This window comes from Phyllobates terribilis, unplaced genomic scaffold, assembly GCF_046119375.1.
Source record: "Phyllobates terribilis strain yellow unplaced genomic scaffold, ASM4611937v1 Scaffold_561__1_contigs__length_1077818, whole genome shotgun sequence".
Classification (NCBI taxonomy): domain Eukaryota; kingdom Metazoa; phylum Chordata; class Amphibia; order Anura; family Dendrobatidae; genus Phyllobates; species Phyllobates terribilis.
The window spans coordinates 1-14,810 of NW_027363321.1; positions in this window are offsets into that span (position 1 = coordinate 1).

Genomic DNA, 14,810 nt, shown 5'->3' on the forward strand with positions numbered 1-14,810 from the left:
GTACTGTTATATCTCCGTCATGTATGTTATGTACACACATACATATGGGCGCACATGGCGCAATTTTGTTTATTTATGTGTGTATATACACTGATGGACATCATCGCACACATGTATGTATTTGGGCGAATTATGGGGTATATATCTGATGACACAGCCAAATGTTGGCCCCCTAAAAAATTAAAAATTATGTTGATATAACAAATAACATCATTTGTGTGTGTGCCTGTGATCTGATATGTATATACAATCAGGGATGCCAAATATATCCGGATGGGTATCATCTGTTCTTTATTTTATTTTTTTATTTTTTTACCTCACATGTCGCACTTGGGTCTTCCCCCCCCCGGATCATGTTTTCTTTCCCTTCTTTCTTTATTTTATCTTTTAGACAATCTTTGATATGTGGCATCATGGCCTTATAGAACTGACTCTCGTTATTTCAGTGAGAGGGCTGCGATGATACCTGGTCTAGTGAAGGAGACAGTCAGGCAAATGTGCTGACTATGTGGGTCTGTGCGCCGGCCGGCTTTCCGTGTCCCAGTGACATGAGGTGTTGTGGCTATTCTGTAGCCCCCGCTTCTGTCACATGACGCGGATGCTGGCCGGCGTCCGGATCCCCATGGTGACGCACACGTCACTTCCGGTCCCGCGGTCTTTGTGTTCTAGCGGTGTGTGGCGTCAGGGATTATGCCCCGCCCCTCTGCTGTCACATGACGCGGATGCCGGCCGGCGTTCTACCTCCGCAATGACACTGTGTGTTTCAGCGGTGTGTTGCGTTAGGGCTTAAGCCCCGCCCCTCCGCTGTCACATGATGCGGATTCGGCTGGCGTCCTGGTCTCCGCAGTGACGCTGATATCACTTCCGGTCTTTAAATGTGCCTGGCGCCAATATAAGCAAGTGACAGCGAGGCAGCAAACATGCCCCCTGACGAAGGGAACCACCAAAACGCGCGTCGGGGCTTCTCTGCACCGCATGTGCCGCCCTTAGACGGACCTCTAAATCTTTGACTATTCCCTGACTGTCTTCTGCTGAAGCTTGATATCTCTGGTATGTATATATAGTGACTTAGCAGGTCACTTATGGTTATATCTGGCATATGATAGGGAACGTACACTCAGCAGTATAGAACAGCATGGGTATTCTAGTCCAGTATAGGTGCTGTACTTGAAAATATGTATTGACATATCATCTATGTATGGTGTTACTCCTCAAATACTTAGATAGTCTATATCCGACTTAAATTGTACTGTTTGGTCCTGCATGTGTCCGCCATGTGGAGAGGGTTGTTGCGGGTTTCTATTCCTCATGTGTTTTCCACACTGATTCCTGCTTTTGTCTGATCATCTATGTACTAATAAATTTTGATGCATATCTTTAAAACCATTGGCTCCTTTTTCGTTGCTTTGTTTTGGTTGGATTTGTAATTTATGGCGATGGAGCCTAATATGTCCGTAATAGGGTAGTATTGAATAGAGTAACAATTCTATGGTTATTTATATTTGACACGATATATACTATCTACTCATGATTAGCGTGTATTATATTATTTTATATACATTGGGTACAGAAAGTATTCAGACCCCTTTAAATTTTTCACTCTTTGTTTCATTGCATTCTAAAAAGTTCATTTTTTTCTCATTAAAGTCCACTCTACACCCCATCTTGACTGAAAAAAAAAACAGAAATGTAGAAATTTTTCCAAATTTATTAAAAAAGAAAAACTGAAATATCACATGGTCATAAGTATTCAGACCCTTTGCTCAGTATTGAGTAGAAGCCCCCTTTTGAGCTAGTACAGCCATGAATCTTCTTGGGAATGATGCAACAAGTTTTTCACACCTGGATTTGGGGATCCTCTGCCATTCTTCCTTTCAGATCCTCTCCAGTTCCGTCAAGTTGGATGGTGAACGTTGGTGGACAGCCATTTTCAGGTCTCTCCAGAGATGCTCAATTGGGTTTAGGTCAGGGCTCTGGCTGGGCCAGTCAAGAACGGTCACAGAGTTGTTCTGAAGCCACTCCTTTGTTATTTTAGCTGTGTGATTAGGGTCATTGTCTTGTTGAAAGGTGAACCTTCGGCCAAGTCTGAGGTCCAGAGCACTCTGGAAGAGGTTTTCATCCAGGATATCTCTGTACTTGGCCGCATTCATGTTTCCTTCAATTGCAACCAGTCATCCTATCCCTGCAGCTGAAAAACACCCCCATAGCATGATGCTGCCACCACCATGTTTCACTGTTGGGATTGTATTGGGCAGGTGATGAGCAGTGCCTGGTTTTCTCCACCCATACCGCTTAGAATTATCACCAAAAAGTTCTATCTTCATCTCATCAGACCAGAGAATCTTATTTCTCATAGTCTGGGAGTCCTTCATGTGTTTTTGAGCAACTTCTAGGCGGGTTTTCATATGTCTTACACTGAGGAGAGGCTTCCATCGGGCTACTCTGTCATGAAGGCCAAACTGGTGGAGGGCTGCAGTGATAGTTGACTTTGTAAAACTTTCTCCCATCTCCCTACTGCATCTCTGGAGCTCAGACACAGTGATTGGGTTTGTTCTTTACCTCTCTCACCAAGGCTCTTCTCCCACGATTGCTCAGTTTGGCTGGATGGCCAAGTCTATGAAGACTTCTAGTGGTCCCAAACTTCTTCCATTTAAGGATTATGGAGGCCACTGTGCTCTTAGGAACCTTGAGTAATTCAGAAATTATTTTGTAACCCTGGCTAAATCTTTGCCTTGCCACAATTCTGTCTCTGAGCTCCTTGGGCAGTTCCTTTGAGCTCATGATTCTCATTTGGTCTGACATGCACTGTGAGCTGTGAGGTCTTATATAGACAGGTGCTTGCCTTTCCAAATCAAGTCCTATCAGTTTAATTAAACACAGCTGGACACAATGAAGGAGTAGAACCATCTCAAGGAGGATCACAAGGAAATGGACAGCATGAGACTTAAATATGAGTGTCTGAGCAAAGGGTCTGAATTCTTATGACCTTATGATATTTCAGTTTTTTTCTTTTTTAATAAATTTGCAAAAATTTCTATATTTCTGTTTTTTTCAGTCAAGATGGGGTGCAGAGTATACTTTAATGAGAAAAAAATGAACTTTTTAGAATTTACCAAATGGCTGCAATGAAACAAAGAGTGAAAAATGTAAAGGGGTCTGAATACTTTCCGTACCCACTGTATACATTTATTCAGTATGTGGGGGGGGGCGCGGTCCCGGGCCCATCAGACTATAGTTACCCCACTGTATGTACATATATATACAATATTCATTTTTTAGAGTTAGGCATATAACAATTTTTAACAACTGCATACCAATTCCGTCTTGTTTCAATGGCACTCTCATACATATACAGCGATGGGTGACATTGATGCCTGTTCCCCAGGTAGCACATTCTAATCCCACAACTGGGGTTATAAAATCCTTGGGGATTAATTTCATAGTGTTTTTATGAATTTTTTTTATATAGTACTGTCCACACTGAGTATTTAATTCTCCCCTCTTTTCCTTCCTTTTTTTACTGTCCCATTTTACCATTCTTATTTGAATAAAAATGAATGAAAAACTAAAAATAAATACAATTGTTCACGTCCCCCACTCAGCAACAGCGCTTCCGGCTGGAACATCACTCCGGACGGGCACAGGAGAGGGGCAGATTCGGGATGTTGCTCCCGCAACATTTCCACCTTGCCAGAGGACCCTACCATAGTCACTACCATGGAGTGGGAGCTGGAGGACTGCTAACAAAATTGTATTCATCTGAATGCTGGAACCAACGGTGCTGTACATACCTAGAACAAATGAACTCAGCTGTCTCCCTGCGGTGGATCAGGGGATACCTTGTGTAATATTAAAGATTTTCCTGCACAAATTGCTGAATATTCACAATTATTTTCTATTAGTCATTATTATAGGTGGAGATTGTCTTACTGACCCCACAGCCCTGGTGAGATGGGTGGTCTCTAGAATACAGAAGGTCTTAATATGTCACAGTGGGGATGTGACCCCTGGACTCCCCAGGACGCCCAGCACCGAATCCAATTGGTTCCTGTGCATAAAACTTAGGTCGAGCCACATTTAGGTAAAAGGGTCCGAGTCTATGGATAAAATCTATGGATCAGAACATGTTTTTCCTAGATTGACCGTCATTTTTAGGTGTAACAGAATCACTGGTCCTCTCCTCCACTTTTGGCCGAAGTCTGGAGGATTACTGGGAGACATGGAACAGATGTTCTCCTGTTTGTAGCCCACCCATCAGACATGTATGTCGTAAACAACTGACACCCCATAAATGTCAGGAGGATTCTATTAAATGCAAAGGGACATTAATCAATTTAAAAGTTTTATTTTTAAATTTAGAATTGCATGGAAGGACGAGGAGATGTTCTTGGAGGAACCTCCTTCTTCAGCAGATGTTCCTTGCTGGTCAGGAGGCCACATGTAGATGGTACCAGTCCTTCCATACAGGTACAGCATTGATGGTGGACGCGCTGTACTTTCCTCAGGGTGCTAGACGTGGCGGTTTTCTGCCCTCGCGATGTTTATGGAGCCGCGGTGACAGACACCAAATAAGCAGCTTTCTCGGATGGAGTGAGCAGCCCTGGATAGTCCACGCCGGCAGGATGAGATCACCCGGCGGAAGAGAGAACCTATGAGAAGAGACGTAACACTGATGTCAGTAACAGGACTCCATATCAGAGGACACGGCTGTGCGGTCACTGTGGCCGGACGGCAGAGGAATCATCCATACACAGGTACGGGGGGATTGTCCGCCATCATACATGTGACAATCCCACCACTGACTGATCTGCTCCACGGCCGACACCACACAACATGGGGCTTATTGTCACACTCACCTCTTCTCCTTTCCCCTTCTTCTTCTCTCTCTGGTTTTTGTTGTTTTTTCGGTTTTCTTTTCCCCTGAACTGGAAATTCGAATAAAAAACAAGAAAAAGATGTTGATTATAAACTCCTAAGAGATGAGCTTTGTATGGTTCTATAGGATGGTGTTATTCTCGTGGCTTGTAGCCCTGGTAATCGATTATTGCCCCATAATGGGGGAAATATGTCACATATACATAACATCAGCAGAGGGGTGAGAATTAGATTACCCAGAGAACTGATTAATATGAAACCTGCCATGTGGGGTCTCGACAAGGAGCTATGTCCCTTCTTACCATGACATTACTTGTAATGTGCCGCAGTGTTGCCTTATAATCAGTTACATAAACCTCAGTGTAACATTGAGGCCATAAAGGGGTCAGTATGGGCCATATGGGGCCGTGGGCGCAGGATTCGGGTCAGTTTGGCAGAAGACTGAACGGCCCCTTAGAACTTTTAACGCATAAAAGAATGGAGATTTTTACAGAATGAACTGCTCATCGCTTTATAGGGAGAAAAAAGTAGTACTTTTCTGATCCTTTATGTGCACGTTCACATTACATGTTTTGACCACAGACTGTGATAGGATGTCATATAGACCTGTACACACCTGACAATGGGGAGGACTCGCTGTCCTTAGCAGTAAAACACTGCTTGTCTCCATCAGGTTTAGAAGGGGAAGATTCTTGCTGCCTGTTTGGTAGAAGAAAAACATAAATTACAAGCGAAATCAATACAAAATGGACGAACACCCGTCTGCAAGGCCGGTTAGGACATTTGGATAACATGGAGGAGGCACCCTGCTCAGGACCCACTTCTATCACTAAGAATGGAGAATCGCTAGTAATATTCGCCTGTAATGAGCTGGAAATGATTGACTGGTCGTAATGATCGGCTGTTATCGCCAGCGTTATCACAAGCCAGAACCACAGTGATCATCAATCATGGGGTGGTGGCGCTGGATATAGTGCTGAGTTACACTTATCTTACAGTTTATCTTCTGATATATCAGATCCAAACCCGATAATAATAATTTACTCACATGTCTGAGTGTTTTGCACTCTCTGGGGAATACACTGGAGGTGGCTTCAGTTCTTCATCGTTCATCACCCTGGTACTGGTGGAACAGAGCTAAAACATAGAGAAAAATAAAATAAATACATATTTAAACTTTATTTTAATTATAAGTTTTATAGATCTTACCGGTCACACTTACTTTAGAAAGCCTTTGAGACGGTGATATAAAGTTCAGGCTTTCTGGCCAGTCATTATCCTCGCTTGTGTCCCCCTCATCTGAATCAATAAGTTCGTAATTGCTACATTGAGCTGAAAAGCACAAGTGTTATTAGACATTATTAGTATGAGACCCGATCACGGAAAGTCACCATTTTATCACTAATAATGATTGGGACTGATTGTCACAAAATATGAAAGACAAGACACACAAAAGCTTTCTGCAGATGACGTCTCCTTCTACTTACGGTCAAAGTAGCCAGTGTCCTCTTCTGACTCAAAGTCAGGAATGAAATGTGGCTCTTTACTTAGAAGACTGTCAAAGTCTATGCCACATAGGAATGGATGCATTTTGATCTCTTTCGCTCCTCCTGGGAAAGGAAGACAATAAAAAGTGATCTAGACATTATCATATAGACAGCTCCATATCTGAACAGTTTTTGTTACTCTGAACTAAAGACGTAACAGAGCTGATGTGAAGAAAAGTTGCTGAAAGTAAAGCAGAGAACCTCAGTGCTGCTCCTCAGGGGCGTGATCATTTGTCTGGTCACAGATGTGTAATAATTCATTATTAATACTATTATATACATTACCTGTCCCAAGTCTATGTGCCGGATCTTTTCTGAGCAGCTCAGTGATGATGTCCTGAGCATCAGGTGGAGGAGTGCGATTATCAAATGTCCAAGTTATCTCATCTGTTATATTAAAAGAAAATGTTACAGAAAATAAAACCTCTTCATTTACTTTATTAAGACAAAAATCTTTTGTATTTACACAACAAGTAACTAAACCACAGAACCAATCTAAGCAAATAACAATGACACCACACCGCATTCAGATTATTTTACTTACCCCTTAATATACTGCAGTAAGTGTCATATTTGGAATCCCCATGAAATGGTACACGGAATAGAAGGAATTCGTGTAGGATGATCCCTACCGACCACCAGTCCACAGGCCGCCCATAGCCTTCCTGTAAGATGACTTCAGGGGCGATGTATTCAGGGGAGCCAGCAATCTGGAAAGCAACAGAAGAAGGAGATGAGGAGCTGAGAAAATAATTGTGACGAATAACATCAGAGGAAAACGTTTTCTAGATGAGAAGATATCAGAGAAGAAGAAATAGATGAGAAGAGTAAAGAACAAGATCCTGTAAGTAAAGCCGACCTCATCATCACGGAACTCTCTGGTGACGTCCTCGGTTGGAGCCTTGTAGGTTTCTGATGTTGGTCTCATGAGGCCGAGTTTGGAAAGTCCGAAGTCCGTGACTTTAATATGACCAGATGCCGATACCAGGAGGCTGTGAGAAAACAGACGGTGTCAGCCCCAAGTAATAACCCATAGACTTTATGACAATCTCTAACTTTCTTCCTCCTAGAGGGGGCACTTACTTCTCAGGCTTCAGGTCTCGGTGCACCACACCAAAGCTGTGCAGGTATTCCACAGCCAGGACTGTTTCTGCAATGTACTTTCGGGCCAAGGGGACAGGTAAAGGTCCATAGATGTTCATAAGACTGCCACAGTCTCCTCCTACAGGAGAAAGCAAATATGACAGGAGAGGGTTTGTTACAATGTAAATGACACATGATGCGTGTGAATGAGAAATAAGCGGAGACATTGGGGCAGGATGTCACACATAGAGATATACTGTGTAATAATGCAAAAGAAAAACAATGGAGCATACCCTAATAGTAACTAGGACTGCGCTGAATGTCTATGAAGCCAAACCACAAATGTGCAAAAGCTGCAGAAATAAGTGCAAGGAAACAACGTCCCATGAACTTGGACGTTCCAACATGAAAACGATCCAAAACACAAGGCCAAGTCGACCTGTCATTGGCTACAGCAGAACAAAGTGAAGGTTCTGGAGTGGCCATCTCAGTCTCCTGACCTCAATATCATTGAGCCACTCTGGGGAAATCTCAAGCGCGCAGTTCATGCAAGACAGCCCAGGAATTTACAGGAACTGGAGGCTTTTTGCCAAGAAGAATGGGCAGCTTTACCATCTGAGAAAATAGAGAACCTCATCCACAACTACCACAAAAGACTCCAAGCTGTCATTGATGTTAGAGGGGGCAATACACGGTATTAAGAACTGGGGTATGTGAACTTTTGATCAGGGTCATTTGGATGTTTTTGGTTGTCATTAAGATTTAAAAAGAGAAAACACAGGAGTTTGACAATAAATGGCTTCACCCAACCAATAACCGTGAGTGGAGAAAAAGTTATCATTCATATTCTCTGAAACAAGGCCAAGAAAGGAAAAATTCTGCCGGGGTATGTAAACTTTTGAGCACAACTGTACATGTGAATATGTAGTGTGTGTATGTGCAGTGTGTGTGTTTGATGACATAGTTATATTTGAAAAAATGTTTATTTTTTTCAAGAATAAATGTGGATTGTTGTGCATGAGGAAAGCAATAAGACATCCCCTGAAAAACAACGAACCCATCTCTCACAGCAAAAAACTATAGACCCTGTGTTATTTTTGAGGAAACATGGTGCAAACTGTTAAAATTCAGTCAAATCCTCCTTTCTCCATAGTGGAGATTTCTGCCATGCTCAGTGAGGACATACCCTGAAGACTTTCACAGACAAATTCATTTTTCTGGCATGTTGCTAACAGATAACTTATAGTAAAAGCAGTGTGGACATGTAACCATCTATGTGGTCACATTCTGCTTATGGAGAAGGTCCTAGAGATGAGCAGACCAGCGCTGGATATAGATACGATGGAGATGTCCTACCTGGTACATACTCCATGACCATGCACAGATGACGTGTAGTTGGAAAGGAGCACAACATGGAGGCCACGAAGGGACAATCTGCAAATGTTAGGATGTCCCTCTCTAGAAAGGCCCGTTCAAGTCTTACTGGATCTTTCAGCTTCTGCTTGTCCAGTTTCTTCATGGCGTATAACTGTTTGGAGTCTTTTTGGCGCACTAAGTGGACGGTTCTGAAGAGGAAGAAAATCGGTGGTTTATAATGTATTCTTACTAACAGTCTGTCTATAGACCTCATCACATCTCCTGTACTAATGGTGAATACTAGATGTGCTGCCATCGCTACATAGATGATCTCCACTGGGAGGTCCTCATCCATGCCCCATCGTAAATGAACTGAATAATGACAATTAGATGTGCACAGAAGAGATGAGAGAATTAATTACAGTGAAATAGAATTCTACTCATATTTTACAAAGATCTGGATTCACCAAAATGGCGATTTTATTTTGTAATTTGCTTCCTCATGGATTCAGCAAAATGATGAGCAAGTGGACACTATTTTCTAAGCCTTAAAAGGCCTTCAAAATGTTAAAAAAAAAACACATTCTTATCCTCACCTCTCCGGCCCCTCTGCCTCAACTGCCTGGTCCGCACTTTCAAATCTCTGCTGCCAGTGCAGAAGTCCAAACATGTCTAAGGCTGAGACAGGACTTCTGGCATTGAGGAGGTCTAGGAGGATTCTGCACAAACGCATGAAAGGTCACGGTGTCGTGGAGTTGGGAACCTTCATGAGCTTGCATAGAATCCTCCTGAAGCTCCTCAAAACTAGAAGTTCTGGCCCAGCGTGAGCAGCGGCAATCTGAAGATGTGGTGAGGACTGGACGGATGTTGGTAAAAAGCAGAGGGGTCGGAGAGGTGATCAGTGAGGTCAGTATAAGTCTATTGTCCACTTTTTACATCTTACATTTATTAGGCTCTGGGGTCTGGAGAGAACCCAGACCATAACAAAAGACATTCAATTCGTGAATCACATTTCCCAGGAAAGTCTGCATGAACAGGCGAATGTGAATTATGCCAGATCCGCTCTTCTCTAGAGAACAGGGATGTGGACTCCAATAATTCCTCTATGGTAACACTGTACGGGCACAGAGACAGAGGGATCGTCATAAGGAGCCCTAGAAAACATATATTATGCCGACATCAAGCTCACCCAAAAGCTCCACAGCTGAACTGTTTGATCTGTTTGTAGTCGCTCTTACAAGGATTTCTCCCTGGGTTCAATGATCCGATCAAGGCCTAGAAATAATAAGAAATGGCATTAAAGCATAAAATCTGCAGAAAGGTAAAATCTGTGGATGCAGGAACTTCTCCTGTATATTATGTGGACGTGATACAAGCCAGACCCCCACAGACACCATTATATATAGGGGATATCCCCCATACACAGACATCACTGTACTGCAGGGGAGGAGACGGGAGATCACACAGCGGGGGCAGGAATAATAATGCCGCCATCACACACAATAGATCTGATCTACATGAAGAATAGGGATATCCCCTCGTCATATGGGGGATAATATTATATGTGTAATTCACCCCCGTTACCTGATGGTACACAGACGTCTCCGCTGATACTTACACTGACAGATTCCTGGACCTCGGGGGTCTCACATATTCCACCGTCATTAATTGGTGGCACAGATATTCCTATAATAATGAGGAAACGTTTTGTATTAGACGATATCAGTACATAATATATAACATCCATATTAAGAAGGAGATGAGACGGGCTCTGTACACGGTGTAATACTGGTATATGGGATTCTGCACACAACGTATATATTTATGGCTCCTCCATAGATGGATATTCTGGACCATAAATGGCCATTGTTCAGGATCTGATTCATCCTAGAACAATTACATGATTGGGGACCTAGGAGCCTCCTTGTACATGATAAAGAAGAGCACAGAGGAGAGAAGCAGAATTACCTGCGCCCCCTCCATTATAGTCTATAAGGGGCTCCGGAGCCGTCACCGGCCTCATACAGAGGTTGGAGAGTAAATCTACATGTTCTCTGCCGTTCTCTATAATATCTCGATATGTGAATGTAAGAATATTAGATGATTGCTCACCTTCCATCAGATCAGTGTTCAGCCCCTGCTGACTGGTATTAGGGTCCGGGATAGTCAGGTTTTCCCCCTCTTCGGAGTCACCTTCTGATGTTTCCTGATGGGTTTAATATGTGCAATTAATATAACATTTCACAAATACTAAATTACCGTACACAGTCCATCCTCGACTTATGAACTTCTGACTTACAAACGACTCCAAGATACAAAGGGTTGATGTTGAAAAAAAAGCTAATATTCACCCTCCAGTCCTTTCCACTGTCATGTGCCATTTCTCTGGTCTCTTTACTATTGTCTAGGACTTCCGGCCGCATTCAGGACCCAGAGGTCACTGTTCATCATAAGGTCATAAGGATGAGGCTGGAAGTCCTGCCCCATAGTGAAGAGGCTGGAAATGTGGTGCACTATGATGGAAAAAGGAGGACCGGGTGGCGGGCAGCGAGCAAAAAATTATTGTTTTTTTTTACCCTGTTTTAACTTATATACAAATTTGGGTTACAAACAAACCTATAGGATTTATCTAGTTTGTGACAAGGGGACGACCTGTACATAAGTCAGGAAGTACTAAACTAGGACCTAGGGAATAAGCTCAGTATTGGACGGACTATGCATAAGGGAGGAAGTACTAAACCTGGATCTACGGGACAATCTCAGTATTGGATGGACCATACACGGCCGCTCCCTCCAGAAAATCCACATGAATTTGTAAGGGACTTGTATCTACAGCTGTTTTCTAATAACTTCTATTATCAGAACTGCAGCATTTACAAGATGGAAGATTGTGATGATGGAGTGAGACAGAGACGGAAACACAACCTCTGCAGCCGTAGAGACAGGCGGCCATAGAATATCCTGCACCTCTGACATCATAAATCTGCCCCTCTGCTGTATGACGGCTAATCTGGAGAAGATCAGACCAGGACGTGTGATATAGAAGGTGATGGATCCTTACCAGACGCTCCAGTGAGCCGGCCGGACGCTCCAGTACATACAGGACATTTTGGGCCAGTTGTATAATAAAGGCCAATTCTCCACTTGAGGATTTTTCTTCAGACTATAAAGATGGAAATAAATAGAAAAGGAAAATCATGAGAGAACATGGAGGAGGCCGGTTATGCCACCACTTTACTCCTGCGATCTACTTTACAATTACTACATATCTGGTGACTTGGTGCCAGTTGTCTATAATATAATCAGGGATGTGTCCGTCTGTCCGAAGCCTCTATAGACTGCGCCTGCACAGTCTGGCCCCAGACAGAAGAATGCATCCAGCCATTACAGGTGACAGATAAGATGAGTATATGGCACTGGAGATCGCAGTATGCGTAGGCACTGTAGGCATACTGCGTTCAGAGCCTACGCATACCTAGGCCGGGGGAGGAATGCAACGTCGGAATCGGCGCTTGTGCATAGCGCGCTATCTGGCGCCATTTTAGTGAAAGCAGATTTGCAGTGTGTCTTCAATAAAATGACACTGGACAGCGCTGTATGCGCACGCGAGTACTCTGGCGCCTTTTTGTTGAATACATGCGGTAAATGTGTCTTCACTAAAATGGAGCCAGATTCCGATTGTCATTTCAGTAAAATAACACAGGTGACGCGCTTCCGGGGAGCGATGGAAAGGTGAGTAGGATGGGTAGCACATAACAGGATGGGGGAGCAAGATGGGGGAGCACAAAACAGGATGGGGGAGCACATAACAGGATTGTGGAGCACATAACAGGATGGGGTGCACATAATAGGATGGAAGAGCACATAACAGGATGGGGGCAGCACATAGTATAAGGGCAGCACATAACAGGATGGGGAGCACATAACAGGATGGGGGAGCACATAACAGGATGGGGAGCACTTAACAGGATGGGGGCAGCACATAGGATAGGGGCAGCACATAACAGGATGGGGAACACATAACAGGATGGGGGAGCACATAACAGGATGGGGGCAGCACATAACAGGATGGGGGAGCACATAACAGGATGGGGAGCACATAACAGGATGGGGGGGCAGGATGGTGGAGCACATAACAGGATGGCAGAGCACATAACAGGATGGGGAGCACATAACAGGATGGGGGAGCACATAACAGGATGGGGGAGCATGGACCAGAATGGGGGCAGCACATAACAGGATGGAGGAGCACATAACAGGATGGGGGAGCACATAACAGGATAGGGAAGCATATACCAGGATGGGGGAGCATATACCAGGATGGGGAAGCAGGATGGGGGAGCATGGACCAGGATGGGGGAGCATGGACGAGGATGGGGGAGCATGGACCAGGATGGGGGATCATGAACCAGGATAGGGGACCATATACCAGTAACAAATGCTCCCCACCCGGGCGTAGAATGGGTTCAATAGCTAGTATACTATATTACTGTCGGCCTAAAGAACAATTTTATGTGAATAAACTTATATTCCATCATTATTACTTTTATATGTTTTGTGCAGATTTCTGCTACTTACCTGTTGCACCAATGTCCTGATGTTCTTCTGTAAATGCTCAAGATATGCTGAGCTCATACGACCTTGCTGGTATTTGGTCAGGCAGTCTCTCACTAGCTCCATAACCAGCCGGTAAGTGAAGCTGAGGACGCCATCGGGTAGTGGTAGCACAATGTCAGGGGCATAGGTGGTAAGAATCCCCTGCAGCAGTGCTAACACCTGAAAATTGTCTGAAGGAATTTCAGACATTTCAAATAAATCCAAATCGCAGTCAGTAAATCACTAGCTATGTAGTTAATCACCAACAACAATGACACCGGAATGTCAAAGTGACACTGTAGCTGTAAACACTGGCACAAGTATTGTTGGTGCATTATGATGTCATAATAGCAGTGATATCATCATGGAATGTTGAGATGTTACCTTATATGGAGCTTCTCTCCATAAAAGTAAGTTGCCTAGCAACACAAGCAGCATCATCACAGGCTGAGCATCAGTACCAGGTGCAGGCATGGAGGAAAGACCTGTGGGGGCTTTACTCCTCTGACCAGCGGGGGTGATTTTTATGTTTTAAATTCAATCATTTACATCTGTTCTACATAATAAAAAATATATAATTTCTATAAGAAATCCAGATTCAGATGCTAAAAGAAGTATATTTACTGGTGGATCAGAGACTGCAGCTCAGAGGCCCACACCTCCCCCCACATCCGCTTCCCAAGATAGGGGTCTGTGCACAGCTCTCCGCAGCAGCCAGCAGCCAGGCAGCATTATGTGGTGAGTATGGCAGCGCTGCAGTGCTGAAATCAGCAGGTCTGCGGCAGCACGGTATGGCATAGTGCGCCTGGGACCTATGGAATCTTCAAGGGTTTGTTCAGCGCCGCGTACTTCCATACTGGGAAGTGAACAGCGCTGATGACATCACATCTACAGATACATGATGGGACGGTGTAAGTGTGGCCGCCATCATGCCTGTGACTTGGTAGGTATCCTCAGACGGCAGCTCACTCACCTCCCAATGTGGAAGGAAGCGGCCGGAAAATCCTTTTAGTCTATAAAAAAAATTAAGATTCCACCAATTCTTGCAGACAATTTTTTTTGTTCTTCTCACCTCACAAAAAAAACCAAATGATGAAAACATCTCATGTACCGCGCACTGTTACCCATAAATATTGTAGCTCGTTCCATTGAGCTCCTGGTCAAATCTAAACAGAGAAATGAAAGTTATGGGTCAATGATTAAAAAAGCAAAATAAACTGGATATCTGTGTAATTGTATCAACCTGCAGAATAAAGATAATTTGTCTACAGTGAGCGGCAAAAAAGAAGGAAAATAAAAAAGTGATGGAAGATTTATTTATTTATTCATCGTCACTCATATCATACCATTAAA